The 14,990-nt window shown below is 37.7% G+C and overlaps 1 protein-coding gene across 1 annotated transcript in view; it reads left to right on the forward strand.

Moving 5' to 3' along the window:
• The window catches only part of LOC108296439 (X-linked interleukin-1 receptor accessory protein-like 2), a gene marked incomplete at its 3' end in the record, with an annotated part of 315,823 nt that overhangs the window by 7,065 nt on the left and 293,768 nt on the right, over positions 1–14,990 (forward strand). The gene's annotated exons all lie outside the window — the stretch shown is intronic.

Raw genomic sequence — 14,990 nt, forward strand, 5'->3', positions numbered from 1 at the left:
AAGGGCATCCTTGTCTTGTTCCAGATTTTAGAGGAAAGGCACTCAACTTTTCCCCATTCAGTATGATGCCATCTGTGGGTTTGTCCTATATGGCTTTCACCTTTATTAGTTTGAGATGTGTTCCTTGTTTGCCTAGTTTGTAGACTGTTTTTCATCATAAAGAGGTGTTGAATTTTTCTGAATTTATTGAGACAATCATATAGCTTTTCTCCTTTAGTCTGCTGATGTGATGTATCATATTTATTGATTTGCATATGTTGAACCATCCTTGCTGCAAATCCAATTGTTCCCAGGCTTTTCTTTTTTGGGAAACTTTTTATTACTGATTCAATTGTGCTACTCATTATTGTTCTATTCACGTTTTCTATTTCTTCATGATTTAGTCTTGGTAGCTTGTATGTTTCCAGGACTTTATCTACTTCTAGGTTTTACAGTTTGTCAGCATACAGTTGTTCATAATAGTCTGTGATAATCTTTTGTGTTTCTGTGGTATCAGTTGTAATGTCCCCCTTTTATTTCTGATTTTGAGTTTTCTCTCTTCTTGGTTAATATAGCTAGTGGTTTATCAATTTTGTTTACCTTTTCAAAATCCAAATTTTCATTTTGTTGATCCTTTGTATTTTTTCTTAGTTTCTATTTCACTTAGTTCTGCTCTGATCTTTATTCTTTCTTTCCTTCTGCTAATTTGGGGCTTGGTTTTTTCTTGCTTTTTTAGTTCCTTGAGGTGTATTGTTAGATTGTTTGTTTGAAATCTTTCTACTTTTTTTGATGTAGGTATTTACTACTCTAAAATTCTTAGTACTTCCTTTGGTGTATCCAATAGGTTTTGGTATGTTGTCTTTTCATTTTTATTTGTGTCAATAAATTTTTCATTTGCTCCTTAATTTCTTCACTGACATCGTTGTTCATGAGCATGTTGTTTGATTTTCATGCATTTGTACAACTTCCAAAGTTCATCTTATTTCTTGTTTCATGTCTTAGAAGATACTTGGTGTGATTTTAATTTTTTAAAAAATATGTTGAGACTTTGTTTTGTGGCCTAACATATCATGTATCCTGGAGAATATTCAATGTGATGATAAGAATGTATTTTCTGCAGGAGTTAGATAAAATCTTCTGTAAATGTTTGTTAGATCCTTTGGTTTAAAGTCCTATTTAAATCCAGTATTTCTTTGTTGAGTTTTTGGTCTAGATGATCTGTCTAATGATGAGATTGGGGTGTTGAAATTCCCCTTATTCTTATATAAGAGTCTATCTCTTCCTTTGGGTCTAATAATATTTTCTTTGTATATCTGGGTGCTCTGGTGTTGGGTGTATATGTATTCAGAATTATTATATCCTCTTGCAGAATTGATGCCTTTATCATTATATAATGATATTCTTTGTCTCTTTTTATTGTTTTTGACTTAAAATCTGTTTTATCTGATGTAAATGCAGCTACGCCTGCTCACTTTTGGTTTCTGTTTGCATGGAATGCCTTTTCTATCCTTTTACTTTGTCTATGTCTTTATATGTGAAGTGAGTTTCTTGTAGGCAGCATGTAGTTGAGTCACGTACTTTTTTTAATCCATTCAACCAGTCTTTATCTTTTAAGTGGAAATTTTAATTTGTTTATAATCAGGGTTATTATTGATAAGTGAGTATTCCTGTTATTTTATTGTTTTCTGGTTATTTTGTATATGTCTTGGTCTTTTCTTTCTCTCTTATTGTTTACCATTGTTGTTTGTTGGTTTTCTGTAGTGCCAGCAGTGGCAGCAATGGGGCAGACAAATAGACAGGATCTTGGACTCCTGGCCAGCATGTGTGGCATCAGCAATAATAGCATGATGGGGCAACATTTGGGCTCCCAGGCAGCACTTGCTATTGTTAGTAAGAATGAAGGACAGTCTACAGCTCCCAGCTGGGTGAATGCAGAGTGGTGCAAGTAGTGGGGTAGTGGCAGGCTGGGTGGGTTCATCCTCGGGTTTCTGGTAGGAGTGCACAGATGCCAGCAAGGGTGGACTGGGCATGGTGGTCCCTAGGTGCCTCCATGGCATTCTCAGGCACTGGGGTGAGTGGAGGATGGTGTTTCAGACTGGGTGGGCCTATCTCTAGGCCTCCCAGTGTTGCACATGGCCACAGATTGTGACAGGCAGGGCAGGATGACCCACTGTAGTAAGTGTAGAGAGCCTAATGTTAGAGTGCATGCAAGTGCACCATGCTTCTGTTGCTGTATGATGGGTGAGGGAAGGGATGTGGTTGGTGTTAGTGAGAGCAACTCCAAGCCGGTGGGCAGCTTTCAGGCTTTGGAGGTGTTTTGTCCTCTGGTGGCAACAGCAGCAGCAGTTGTATGTAGGAAAAGCCTGTCTTCATGGTGTGTTAGTGCACAGCAGTCGTGCTACTTTGGCAGTGGGGATTTCTGTCAATGGCAGCATCCTCAGGCAGGTGAGTGGCTTTCAGGCTCTGGGGAGTACATGCTTCAACCTCCATTCATGGCAGGAATGACAGGTGTGGCAGCAGTAGTGTGTGGGGAGAACTTGTCATCAAGTCACATGCTACTGTGCAGTGGCCCTGCTGCTGATATGGGCAGGGTTTCTTTCAACAGCTTCAAGTAGGCAGCTCCCAGGTTTTAGGGAGGACGTGCTTTGGCTCTCTTTGTCCCAGGGGCAGTCTTCCTGGAGTGTTGCTCTGCTCCATCTTCTGGAGTATAGGAATTTGTAGGGGCTAGAATGTTGGGGACCCTGTGCCACACTGCTGGGCCCAGCAGGCCTTGCACCACTGAAGCTCCTCAGGTGAATGTAGCAGGATGTAAGTGGGGCTCCAGGAGTGTGGAGATGCAGGGGCTATTGAACTCCAGCACAGCATCCAGTGTCTTAAGGGTCAGGCTCTCAACATTGCACCATGGTTTAGTTTCTTAGGTCTCAGGGGTTGTCTGGGATTCAGTATTAGCTCTCTCTGTGGAGCAAGCTGCCACATGGTCTCCAGGAAGCTCCTTACATTAGCACCAGGTTCCACAAAGGTTGAGGGACTCTCCTATGGCTAGGGTAGCACGAGTTCATGGTGGGAATGTGGACTGCTGGGGTCACTCACTTACCCTTCCTCAACATTAGAGAGTCTCTCCAGGCTTCCAGCCTATCCTAGCCAAGCAAGCTGCCTCACTTTCCTTTTCTTCCTTGTCTTAGGTTTTTCCTATCAGTTCTCTGTTGAAATTCAGCATTCTCTCTTAAGCGATCTATTTGCAGTGTAATTATGTACTATTGTAGTTCTTCTTTGTGAAGGAGGTGTTTGATGCCTCTAGTAAGCCATCTTGAATCCTTCCTGATTATTTGAACTTTTTAACTTAAAAAAATTTCACATAATTAAACTATTACAGTTGACATATAAATGTAATTATATATATATTTAAGTTATAACAATATGTATTACATACATTATATAACAAATTATTTGAAGAACATATAATATAAATATATACACATTTATAAACTATAAATATACAATTGAATACATTTAAATAATATAATTCGTAAAATATGAATATTTTGTACAATCTGTAATAATATTGGAATATGTTATATAGTACATACAAAGTATATATATAATGTTATATAGCATTATTACTCTATATTATACATGTATTATTTTTTACCACTATATAAAATGAATATATTTGAAAATACATGTTAGAATATTTCATAATGCCCCTTTACTGTTGTGAAGTGACATTTATAGGTAAAATGACTCACATGTCCAAAATTTGAAAAAAAAAAAATTTAATGAATTTAATATGAAGTTGAAATATAAGTAATTTAGTTTGAACTAATATGTTTTATTATATGTAAAGGCTTGAGGGGTACAGTAAAATTAATAAAATAAGTATATAATTAATATAAGTAGTAGTTGTGGTAGCAGTAGTAATAGGAAACCCTTACTGAGCATTATCTGTGTGTCAGGCCCTGTTCTAAGTACTTTCAGGTGTGTGAAGACATTTAAATACATTCTGTTAGACTTCAGTTGACTGGAACACATCTCAGAAGAACCTTCAGTTAACTGACATTTATTCCCACCTACCCTCTTCCTAGTAAGACAAGCTTTTAGTCACTAATATATTTTTTGCAGGATACATATCTATGTATATAAGAGCCTAAACTTGAAAGAAATAGTGGTTACCTCAAGGCAGGGATTTGATATCAGGAATGAGGATAGGACTGTGTGTGCTGAATAAAGGAGACATTAACTATATCTGCAATGTTTTATTTCTTTAATAAAACAGAGCTATTGAAAGTGAATTGGAAAAAAGTTAACATTAATTTTAGATGATGAAATCATGAGAATTTTTAATATTATTCATTTTAGTTCTCTGTTAACATTGAAATTAAAATAATAATAATAATAAAGAAGATCGCCAGGAGATTTTCCAAGTGATCACATAGGCAGCTTATCTTCCCAGCCATGAACCTCAACTACTCAGATAATCCATTTTACTGGTACTGGGTTACAACTTGTCTGGTTTAGTACCGTCATGTCTTTGAGGAGTAGAAACTGGCTTTTCCTAAAATTGGGTATCTTTACCCAATTCTGTTAATGAGGCAGAAGTGGAATGATAACTCAGATTTTCTGATCTCCAGCAAGCTCTATACTATTTTCAGTACCTTGGCATCAGGGTCCAGGATAATGACCTCAAAAGTCAGACATATCTTCAGTCAAGCCAGAAGGATTTCATTCTCTTCACAATTCTCTACTTACTGGGACAGAAAAGTGGATTCAGATGTTTTAGAAAAGATTTCTGAAAATCCAAAAGTTAATTTCCAGCTAATGTGAAAATTAGTTAACCAAAACAGTTCACTAGCTCTTAATCGTATGAGTTATCACAGGATGAGAATTTATGGAGTCAGCCCTCTATATCCACAGGTTCCACATCCACGGATTCAACTAAGCATGGATCAAAAATATTTTTTTAAATAAAAATAATATAGCAATAAAAAAATAACACAAACGGCTGGGAGCAGTGGCTCACGCCTGTAATCCCAACACTTTGGGAGATTGAGACAGGCAGATTGCCTCAGCTCAGGAGTTCGAGACCAGCCTGGGCAACACGGTGAAACCCTGTCTCTACTGAAATACAAAAAAATTAGCACAGTGTGGCATCATGTGCCTGTAGTCTCAGCTATTCTGGAGGCTGAGGCAGGAAAATAGCTTGAACCCGGGAGGTGGAGGTTGCAGTGAGCTGAGATCGCGCAAATGCATTCCAGCCCAGGTGACAAAGCGAGACTCCATCTCCAAAAACAAAAAAAATAAAAACAAAAATAGAATATAACAACTATTTACATTGTATTAGGTATTATAAATACTCGAGATAATTTAGAGTATGTGGAAGGATGTATGTAGGTCATATTTCAAATACTACACCATTATATATGAAGGTCTTGAGCATTCAAAGATATTATCCTAATGTAAAGGAGAGGGTCCTGAAACCAATCTCCTGTGGATACTGAGGGCTGACTATAAACCTATATTCAGTAAGACCTCCTAAATTTCTGATCTGGGAGGTACTGAGGGGAGACGGAGAGTAAAAAGAAAGAAAGAAAAACATGAGTCTCTGACCTTGACTAAAGTGCAAATCAGTAAGGTAGGAAAACCAAGATGCCATTTGTTACGTACTTAAGCTCAGAGCATGACTAGGAGTTGGTTGGGATATGCATGGAAGGTGGGAAAAATGGTATGAGGATGAAGATAGGAAAGAGCTGACTGAGCAAAGGCCCACAGCATAACTGCTCTCTGACAAAGTTGGGTAAGGTGAGACGGGGGGGAGTCAGCCTGTCTAGAGCAGGAAGTTTCTCTTGGAGAGTGGTAGGCAGATACTTTGATAGGGTAAGGATAATTGGAAAGGGTGTGGGTGGTGGACCTGGTGATTTTGACTTATTCAGCATGGAATCATGAGTTCTGGAGTATAGCTGTAGCAGAGAGATTATTTTGTTATTCCTGTTTGTTAGATGCTAGCTAACCCAATTAAAAAATGAGCAATAACTGAACAGAAATTTCTGAAAAGGCACATAAATGGGCAACAGATATATGAAATAATGTCACCATAACTAATTACCAGATAAATACAAGTTAAAACCATAATGAGACATCACCTTACACCTGTTAAAATGGCTATCAAAAAAATAAAAGATTGTGTTGGCCGTAGGACATAATTTTAATGTAGCAAACCCCCATGGTGTGACCATACCTCCCTATTCAGGTTTCTCTCTGATGACTCTCTGCCATCATGCTACACTTCACCAACCCTTAACTGCTTACAGTTTTGAGTACTTACTGTATTCTTCACCTTTGTACCTCTGCGACTATCGTCCTCTTCATCTAGCTGAACTCTATCTAGTTCTTTGGACTCAGCTTATTCAGTATCTTTCCAGGAGCATATTCTTACCTTAAAATGACTTTTAGGAAATACACATAGAAAACTTGTAAAATAGTGATACATAGAAAAAAAGAAAAATTAGCATAAACTCTTAACCATAATGTGAGCATTATAACTGTTTAATGATTTTCCTTCCAGCTTTTTAAGGCCTATTTTATTTAAACAATAGAGATTTTGTATGAAATTTTGCACTCTGTTTTTTATTTGATTTGATATTATCCTTTGAGCATTATCCCATCATTAAAAAAATTTTAATGGCTTTATAATATATCCCTCTATGTTGGCTTATTTCAATAAATCTAATCATTCATTATATATATGTAAAGATTGTGTTGGCAAGGTTGTGGAGGAAAGTGAAGCCTTGTACACTATTGGTGGGAATCCAAATTAGCATGTATGCATAATGGAATACAATTCAGCCTTTGAAAAAGTAGAAAAACTTATCATTTGCTACAACATGGATGGACCTGGAGGATATTATGTAAAGAGAAATAAGCCAAGCACAGAAAGACAAATACCACATGATCCTACTTATATGTGGGATCTAAAAAAGTTGAACTTACAGAAGCACAGACTAGAATGGTGGTTATCAGGGGTGGAAAGTGAGGAATAGGAAAATATTAGCTAAAGGGTACAAAGTTTCAGTCAAACAGAAGGAATAATTGCAAGAGATCTGTACAGCATGGCAGCTATAGTTAATATATTGTATATCTGAAAATTGTGAAGAAAGTAGATGTTAAATGTTATCGCTGTAAAAAAATTCATGTGAGGTGAAGGATATGTTAATTAGCTTGATTTAATCATTTTACCATGTATATACATGTAGAAACATTATGTCTTATATATCTATACAATTTTGTTAATTAAAACTTAATAAAGCCAAAAAAGAATATTGAAATAATCCAAGCAATACATGAGAAGCACCTAGACATCAGTGCCTTTAAGGATAGAAAGAAAGAGGACAGATTTGAGTAACTTTTCAGAAATGGCAAGGCTTAATGTCTTATGGAAAGGATAGGGGGTGGTTATTGGGAAGAGAAAGTTGAGATTCAGGGATGACTCCACACTTTTTGGCTTGGATGACTGTGAACATGAGAGGTGGAACAGATTTGGCAGGGGAGAGAGGTTTACTGCCAAGCATCCTGGATTTGAGGGGACAGTAGAAACCCTGTTACAGGGTTTGGTGGGCACTGCTACTACCCTGTCTCCCACAGACACATTAGCATTAACATCAGTGCATCTGAGGAATTGTCTTGCCTAGTGTCTGATTCCCAGGGAGACTCATCAGGCCTCAGGTAATCAGAAGTTGAGGAGTTGGTTGTAATGCCTCTCAATGGCTTCACCTTCAGAATGTATTTGAGACTCATTCATTGGATAAAGATCAAAAGAGTGATCTTGACAAAGTATTGCACAGGTCCTATCATGAGAGGGAAATGAAAATGGTTGTCAGCTCATTATTAAGCATAATAACTAGGTTGCAATGAGATGAAGGACTTCATTTAGGCAGAAATTTCCCATTGATGAATAGTAGGGGTAAAAGTGTGAAAGGGAAGCATACAATCCAATTCGTAAAATATGTAAAAACTAAACAGAAATTTCTGAAAAGGATTTTTTAAAAACCTGAAGCAATAATCATTCATTGTATATATAGAGCTGGAGTGGGAAATCTTTCTGTTGATGGACAGTGATGCACAGATGAAATGTAAAAAATCAATGTTTTTGCTACTGACAACTTTATTTTTAAAAAATGACAAAAGCTCTGTCTGTATTTCTAGGCTAGGAGAAAAGAGGCACATTTTAGAGAGTTTGGCTTGCTTGTGCCTGTGGAGTGCCCACTTGAGGTAGATGGAGTCCACTGTGCTAGGTATAAACAGGAAGAAACTTTTCTTAGATGTGGGCATATCTGAGACAGAAATAGAATACATTCAACTCCCACATTAAAATATTAGGAAAAAATAGCATACCATTGTATTCAACAAGTAAAATATATATAAATGTTAAACACACAACTATATTTCTTTCTTTCTTTCTTTTTTTTTTTTTTTAAAGAGGGATTGACTAAATTTTACTTTTATTTTTTTGACACAGAGTCTCTGTCGTCAAGGCTGGAATGCAGTGGCATGATCCCTGCTGGTGTGCAGTGGTGCCATCTCTACTCATTGCAACCTCTGCCTCCTGGTCCCAAGCAACTCTCATGCCTCAACCTCCAGAGTAGCTAGGATTACAAGGATGTCCGGCTATATTTTGTATTCTTAGTAGAGACGGGGTTTCACCATATTGGCCAGACTGATCTTGAACTCCTTGCCTCAAGTGATCCACCCGCTTTGGCCTCCCAAAGTACTGGGATCACAGGCCTGAGTCACTGTGCAGGCCTGCACACCACTATATGTCTTAAATATAATGGTAGGAGTGGGATAATCGTTCCTACATACTCAATTTTAAATAAATTGGTATGGGTCAGTTAAACTTTTCCAAGATTTAGATCTGACCTTTGGAGGTTATGTCAAGTTACATGAATTATTAATAATTACTCTGTAAACACGGCATATAATTCACAGATAAATAATTGGCATACATTATCTTATTGCTATTCTTCCCACAATGATTACTATTTGGGAGTATGATGTCCCTCAGCTGAAAATGTCTACTCCTGGACAGGCAGAACTCTGTGGAATACATATGACAATTTGGATATAACCAAGCAAATTTTAATCTTTCACTAGCTCATGGGCTGGGATGAAGAGAAGTATAGGAGGCAGGATATAGAACACATGATAATTAAGATTATAAGTTCTGTGTCCAACTTATTTGAGTTGGAGTCTGAACTCTGCCACTACAACTTGAGTGACCTTGAGCAAGTCACTTAAACTCTTTGAGCTTTCTTTTTTTCTCATCAGTAAAGTGGAAATAACAAGAGTCCCTCCATCCCAAAGTTGACATTGGAAGGATAAAAACTAGTGCAAAACACCTGGCACAGTTCCTGGATGTTCTATTCTAAGGGCTTGATAAAACTCATAGCTGCTGTTGCTGTTACACCTTTTTGTACTGGGTCATTCACTTGGGGTGGGGGGCGGGGGGGTGGGGTGGGGGTGTTGTCTGGTTCACCAGTTTGAGCAAGATCTCAGCTGTATTCTCAACTTTTAGCTTCTGTCACCTACAATGGTGCATCCCCATAGGTGTGTTGTGATTTCCTCTCCATCAACCAGCAGTTGGTCAGTAATAAATCCGTACTTTTAAAGCTTATGTGGGGAAAACAAGTAAAACAAAAACTTGGACAGCTCGCCCTCTAGTGTTAATTCTATGAATTGCCCCCAACAATTGCCCTGTTAGCTCACAGAAAAGCTGATAGTAAAAATCAGTGGGATTAAGTTTACATAGTTAGAACACCTGGTTTAACAAATGAATTTGTTAATCAAAAACACATAACCTAGTATAGGTTACATGCTTGCATATTTTCTCACATGCTGATTAGCCATGTTACCTAACAAGGATTTCCAATTTGGGGAAAAAAAATGCAAAATCAACAATTCTATATGTAGTTACATATCCTGTCTCCCAATAAAAAATTTTATATCATCATTAGAGTCTAATTTTATTGCATTTAATTTTTTTTATTTTCTAAAATAATGTTATAATTGTTGATAATGACATCCTCTTATGGGGATTCATAAACTTTTCACAGGGTTTTCTTTTTACAACAAATAAATGTGGCAAGATTTGCTTTCCTGGTTGTACTGAGGAGGAAGTAGGAGGCTTATCTATAAAGAGGCTAAATGAGTTTGCTTGGGGCACCCAGGACACTTTGCAGGGGACTGCACTGATTTTTACTCCTAGGAAACTCCTCCTAGCAAAATAAATTGCATAGATGCTGGCATGTTCCTTTATAGTCTTTATATACTCCTTCTTTGGAATCTTTATGTCAAACTCCCTAAACAAACACTGGTTCTGCAGCTTGGAATGAAAATAATTAAAATAGAGATATGAGCTTTATAGAAGTGGCTTTCTTCACTCCATTATAATTGTTTTGGAGAACTCATATATTAAACCACTTTGTTTCTTTGTTTTGAGATGGAGTCTCTCTGTGATGCCCAGACTGGAGTGCAGTGGCACAATCTCTGCTTGCTGCAACCTTCACCTCCCGGGTTCAAGTGATTCTCCTGCCTTGGCCTCCCAATTAGCTGAGACTACAGGTGTATGCTACCATGACTAGCTAATTTTTGTAATTTTAGTAGAGACAGGGTTTCACCATATTGGCCAGGATGATTTCGAACTCCTGACCTCAGCTGATCTACCTGCCTCGGCCTCCCATAGTACCGGGATTATAGGCGTGAGCCACTGCAACTGGCCAATATTAAAGCATTTCTACTAACAAGAATAAATCACGAGTAATAATTTTTGAGCCTTATGGAAATCTAAATCAAGGGTGTAGTGATGAGAATCTTAAAAAGCCACAATTGTTCTTTTAAATACTGACATTGCTATCATAAAGCTTGAATGAACAGACAAAGGATAATATAGAAATAGGAAGTGTTTTCAAATGCAAGGATAAGAATATTTATAATCATACTCACTGATTATGAAGCAGAGGGCAGACACACATTCACTTATGCTTGGGTTGGTTCCATAGCAAGCTTCAGTCCAACTGCTGAATTTCACTATTCAGGGAAAAAAGTGTCTCCCTTCCTTCAATGACTCCATTCACATTTGTGGATGGGCAGTGAGACCCACTTATCAAACCACCTGTGGGAGAAGCCAAACTATGCAGTCAATACTCTTCTCAGGAGCCATGCAAAAAGCTTGCTTAAATAGTGCCACTGGAGTTGTGAACAAAATAGGGATGGATAGCTCTGTGGATTGAAGGCTTGTGCTAATAAGATCAAGTGCATCGGCTCCCTCTATTGGCTACTCAGTTCCACTGTGGCCCCAATTGAGCCATAGCCTGCACCTTTGTCAGCTGCATCACAGATGTATTCAGTATTTGCCCATATATATGGAGAGTCTACATGCAAGGGGCTCTGGAACTATGGCATGTGATTGAAGACTCCTCATGACAGAAATCTGACTTGGGTTCATTACTTTTAATGGCACTTGGCAAATTCAGTTTTATGTGACATTTTATCTCTTCTTGCCCTTTTGTGACTTTGTGACATCTCTCAGTTCTTCCCTGTTAACCTCAGTGTTCAATCCCTCCATGTTGACTTGTCACCTGACATTTCAGGCCTTTTACCTCAGTCTATACTTCTTGGTTGCTTCCCTTGTCCCAAATGTAAAACTAAACGTACTATATCGTTTTCTAGCTCCTTTTGTCCCACTCTTGGATTAAGAATAGCAATCCATTAAAAATAAATCATGCCGCCTTGTTGGAATCTAGTAGGGATCTAATACTCTAATTTAAGTATAAGGCTACAATGTCTTAGCTCATGGAAATGGATTTCTACTGATGAAAGTATAGTGTGGGAAAATATTTGCTGGCACGTAGGCTTTCATAGATCCATGTTATCATACCTCTGGTCTATTTTATGGGGAAATTCCCTGAAATCTCTTGAAACATCTTATGTTGTAACCTTACGCTGCAAATACTAAGGGAAGAGAATAAAGGGGATAACATTTAGAAATTATTTTCCCCATTATTGTATTTCTGTTCTGTGGATATTGATTACCTTATAACTAAATACTCCCTTTCTGATACCTAAGGCAGGGGAACAGAAGACAAGAGACGATAAATCTATTAACTCAAATACATATTGCTCAAATGGCCCTTAAAGGGAAATGAATTATCAGTGTACTCTCAAGGTCTGCATGATAAAACTAATTGTAATGGCAATTAAGTGTCTTAAACTGCCATCGAGCATGCTTGCTGTGACTCTGTAGCAGATACATTGATTACCTTCAGTGCTTACCAAGTCCCATCGTTAACAGGCCAAACCCAACTGTTAACATTGTAAAGGTGTAGGATTATGCAACAGATCACTTAGAAGAGGTAACTAAAGAGATCTGGGGGCCGGGCATGGTGGCTCACTCCCGTAATCCCAGTACTTTGGGAGGCTGAGGTGGGCAGATCACCTGAGGTTGGGAGTTGGAGATCAGCCTGACCAACATGGAGAAACCCCATCTCTACTAAAAATACAAAATTAGCCAGGTGTGGTAGCACAAACCTGTAATCCCAGCTACTGGGGAGGCTGAGGCAGGAGAATCGCTTAAATCCAGGAGGCAGAGGTTGCAGTGAGCCAAGATAGCACCATTGCACTCCAGCCTAGGCAACAAGAGCAAAATTCTGTCTCAATAAATAAATAAATAAATAAATAAATAAATAAATAAATAAAATAAAAGAGATTTGGGAAGCAAATTGAAATAGCATTTCAAATTTTTCTATCAAGTAGTTGATGATAGAGCTTGATGCTATTTTGCCAAGCCAAATTTGTTAATTCAAAAGTATTTGCTGTGCATTTTAGGATTAGGGAAAAAAACCTGAAATATTAAACAGTTTTAAGAAATTATTCCCATGGGGTTTATTTTGTTTCTATTAACCCACTTTTGAAAAACAAGCTATGAGACAACATATATTTTCGCACAAATATTTTTATCATTACATCTCAGTTGTATTAATGCATGTGAACAGTATCACAGATAATTTATAACAAGAGTAATATAAAATGCATTTTAAAATGATAAACCAGTAAATATTCACGTTGCATTTGATCCAGAGGCGTATCACTACTAATTTATCATGATCCAGAAAGTTCAACTAATTCAAGTTTCCTTTTTCCCTTTTTGAAAGCTTTGTAATGACAAATCACAGCTAAACAACCCAATAGCAAGGAGTGAATAACAAAGACCCCCAAGAGACAGCCACTGATCAGTACATAATTTAGTCCAAACCACTGTACATCCTTGGCTTTAGCAGTGTGCAATGATCATCAGAATCCATAGTCAAGAATCTGATACCTCTGAATCCTCAAAAGAGAGTTTAGATGCCCCTCAGTTTAAAGGAAGTTATTTATTTGTTTGTTTATTTGTAATAAATGCCTCACATACTATAAGAAGACTTGAGGTAGTGTGTAATAACAGCCCACGTGCAGCAGGGCAGTGAAAACCAAAGTCAGAAAGAGAGATCAGAAACCAGAGTTCAAAATATTTCCTTGAGTCACAGACCCCTTTGAAAATCTGAAAAAAAGAGCTGTGGAAAATTTCCCTAGGGAAGTATGCCTATGTAAATAGGCACATTGTTTTGCCAACAACTTTGAAGCCTATACAAGAACCCTCCCCCTGGGTGTCCTTGAACCCTAGTTCAAGAACCCCTCATAAAGAGAAAGTGAAATCCTGAGGTAAGATAGTTATTACACTTGAACATCGCATTTAGCTCTGAGCTTTCTGTCAACTGAGGTTAAAAGATTAAACATGCTGGGTTAGAGTTCTCAACGTCTAGAAAGGGAAGCAGATTAGTTCACAAAATCATAAGTGAAACATATAATTTTAAAATGGCAATGTTTATACATTTTCTGAGATGATTGTTTTTTAAAGGGTAATCAAGAAATATGAAGGGACATAGCAAACATAATTTGATGCAATTATTTGAAAATAAGATTGGAAATAAAATAGCTATGCTAATTATATTGACCAGCATATGAGATTGACCACAGCATTTTATTTTTAACTCTTCTGCAAAAGAAGGAATGTACTGTACATGTCTTTCTTTAATGGTAGATTTGCCTACCTAATATTATTTGATTAAAGCTGACAGTAATATAATATATTCCCATGAGCACTCAGCAGCTAAGCAGCAAGGGAGGCCTTAGGGTATAAAGAGAAATCGACCTATGATTAAATATCTGCTATTAATAGGTCATACCATGGAAAACCGGCATGTATATAATAGCAAAGAATCACTTTAGATGCCTACTGCTTCCAACCAGAGCACTTATTTTCTCAAAGGCAAATAATAGCACAATTGCTATTGTCACAATTATAGGCATAAGCAGTACGGGTTAAGAACATAATCTGTGGAATCAGAGACTGGTTTTTCCGCCACTTATTAGCTGTGAGACCTTGGACAAAATCATTTAACTTCTTTTGTCTCAGTGTCTTCATTTGTAAAATAAGAAGAAAAGCATTAATCTCAGGACCTCTTCTAGGTTGTGTAGAGGCCTCTTGGAAATATTTGTTTTGTGGGGCTCCGTCTATATAAACAATTTGAGTCACCTAAAACCAATATGTCAGTGTCATTCTAGTAGTCCAATTTCATATGCTCATGTGATGAAAATACTGCAAGGCAAGCAAGCGAACAACTTACCTGACCACTCTGCTGGAATTAGGACCTGGCCATGGTGCTGAGGGCAACCCTATAGGCATGAGTTCGGAGCTCCTTGAAGAATCTGGTTTACCCCAAGCAGAAAGTGGCTGCAGAAGATCGGAAGACACCCCAAAGGCACAAGGCTGGAGCAGGGCCTGTGATTACTAGGTCTAAGCAGGATACCAGTCTAACTCATAGGGTCACTGGGAAGACTGAATGAAGTAATCTATGTAGAGCACTTGACTCAGGACATGTTGGTGATGATTACTGCTCATACTTTTATTGTCAATAATGCTCACT

The sequence above is a fragment of the Cebus imitator genome, unplaced genomic scaffold (assembly GCF_001604975.1).
Source record: "Cebus imitator isolate Cc_AM_T3 unplaced genomic scaffold, Cebus_imitator-1.0 Scaffold712, whole genome shotgun sequence".
Classification (NCBI taxonomy): domain Eukaryota; kingdom Metazoa; phylum Chordata; class Mammalia; order Primates; family Cebidae; genus Cebus; species Cebus imitator.